The sequence below is a fragment of the Rhea pennata genome, unplaced genomic scaffold (genome assembly GCF_028389875.1).
Source record: "Rhea pennata isolate bPtePen1 unplaced genomic scaffold, bPtePen1.pri scaffold_26, whole genome shotgun sequence".
NCBI lineage: Eukaryota > Metazoa > Chordata > Aves > Rheiformes > Rheidae > Rhea > Rhea pennata.
This window is the reverse complement of record NW_026907677.1, coordinates 4029480-4031805: the sequence shown is the minus strand read 5'-3', so window position 1 is coordinate 4031805 and position 2326 is coordinate 4029480. Positions and strand designations below refer to the sequence as shown.

The following is a 2326-nucleotide window of genomic DNA, read 5'->3' as shown; positions in this document are numbered from 1 at the left end:
CTCCTCTCCTCTTCCTCCTCCTCCTGCACACTTCTGTACAACCCCACACTGCCCTGACCTCCGCTCCCTGGCTCCTGCTCAGGCTCGGCAGCTCTTGGCAGCAGAGAGGTGCCGAGAGCAGCCCCAGCGCCTGCGCTAGACCAGCCTCACTGGGACATGTGGGGAGAGGCCGGGTCTGGGTGGGGGACGGCAACTGTGGCTGTGACACAGGATGTCTCCTGTGACCACAGCCCGTGTCACAGAGAGGCACGGCCCCCATCACCCCCAGGGCCCTGGCCAGGGCTGGCCCTGCAGCAGGATGGGGCTGAACGGGGCACTCAGGGTGTTTGCTTTGGAGTCCTCCTTTGCTTCAAAAGGTTTCCGTCGCAGCCCTGCGCTGTGCCGCAGCAGCACCTGGCACCCAGGAGCACCCACAGCCCTCCCAGCTGTCACTGCCCACAGCCAGGAGCACAGCTTGGGTGGCTCCTCCCTGTCCCCTCTGCACCAGGACCTCCTCTAGTACAGTGCCAATCATCTGCCCCACTTGCCCCCCACTCTCTGGGTCCTCCTAAAACATCTATTGATCTTGCAAAATGAAAGCCAGGAAGAGAAAGGGCCAGGAGGGGTGGACTGAGACGAGAAGGGGCCGCAAAGACCTGGACCAAACCCTGCTGTTACTGCACTGGCCAGGGACCCAAAGAGGGTCGCAGGCATCTATGGCTGCCCCACTCCATCATTACATCTGCCCTACCAGAACTTATGGTTCTGGTAGGTTGTCCAGGACCAGACTCAGGGGTGGGGGGCACTGAGGCAATCAGAAAATCGCAGAATCAGAGAATGTTAGGGGAGACTCCACAACCTCCCTGGGCATCTTCTTCCAGTGCTTGGTCACTCAAGAAAGAAGTTTTCCCTCACACACAGGTGGAACTTCCTGTGTTTCAGCTGGTGCGCACCGCCTCTTGTCCTGCTGCTTGGCACCACTGAAAAGAGTGTGACCCTCATCCTCTTGACACCCTCCCTTCTGGTACTTGTACACGTTGATAAGATCCCCTCTCAATCGTCCCTTCTGCAGGCTGCCACTGCCCTTCTTGGCCACAAGAGCACATTGCTGGCTCATGGTCAACTTAGTGTCCACCAGCACTCCCAGGTCCTTCTCCGCAGAGCTGCTCTCCAGCAGCTCAGCCTCCAGCTTGCACTGGTGCATGGGGTTATACCTCCCCACATGCAGGACCGTGCACTTGCCCTTGTTGAACTTCATGAGGTTCCACTCCCCCCACCTCTCCAGCCTCTCCAGGTCTCTCAAATGGCAGCACAGTCTTCTGATGCATCAGCTGCTCCTCCCAGTTTATTATCGTCGGCACACTTGCTGAGGAGGCACTTTGTACCTTCGTCCAGGTCACTGGCGACTAAGTTGAAGAAGACTGGCCCCAGTACGGAGCCCTGGGGGGACATCACTGGCCTCCAACTAGACTCTGCACTGCTGATGACAACCCCCTGAGCTCTGCCGTTCAGTCACTTCTCAAGCCACCTCACTGGCCGCTCATCTACCCCACACTTCTTGCCTATGAGGATGCTATGGGAGACAGTGTTTAAAAGCTTACTGAAGTCAAGGGAGACAACCTCCACTGCTCTCCCGCTCTCTCCCCAGCCACTCGTTCCATCATGGAAGGCTAGGGGTGGATGAACAGTGAGTCCAGAGCTTATGGGTGAGGATGACTAGGCAGGCTAACATGGCAGACACTGCTGTAGGTGTTTACAACAAGCCACCAGCTCAGGAAGAGGAAGTTGATGAGGCTTTTGATGGACGGCAGGAAGCAGCCTCCCAATCACAGACCCAGGCTCACCCAGGGGACTTCCACCACCCTTATATCTGCTGGGAAGACAACACAGCGAGGCACAAAAGTCCTTGCTGGAGATGCTGGGGACTGAACCCAGGACCTCCTGCATGCAAAGCAGGCGCTCTTCCACTGAGCTACATCCCCTTACACATGGCATATGTTGTTGGGGGCTGATCTTTAGGGTGCCCTCTCCTCCCATGCCATGTCCCTGACAAGCACAGCCCCCTTGTGCCCTGCTGCCCTCAGACCCTCCCCAGAAAAATCCATTCAGACCCTCCTGCCTGGCCGCGGGGGAAGCTGGCCTTGCCTCTGCCCTGGGACTGCTCCTGCACAGGGCCACCCCACAGAGCGCTGCCCCTTCAGCATCTCTGCAGCTAATTGGGTCAGGGGGAGACTGTCGCTGCAGGCGCTGCTGCCAGGCTCTGGTCCTGCCAGGGGAGGCTCGATGGAGAGGGGCAAGCCCCTTCCCTGAGTCACCTCTGCCAGCGCAGGCAGCACTCCTGTGTGCG

General features: G+C 58.7%; 1 non-coding gene across 1 annotated transcript; it reads right to left on the bottom strand.

Annotated features, from left to right (window-relative positions):
• Positions 1-1889: 1889 nt before the first annotated feature.
• TRNAA-UGC (transfer RNA alanine (anticodon UGC)) lies at positions 1890-1961 on the bottom strand. The gene has a single exon. It is a non-coding gene; the product is annotated as a tRNA-Ala (tRNA).
• Between the last annotated feature and the right edge of the window lie 365 nt (positions 1962-2326).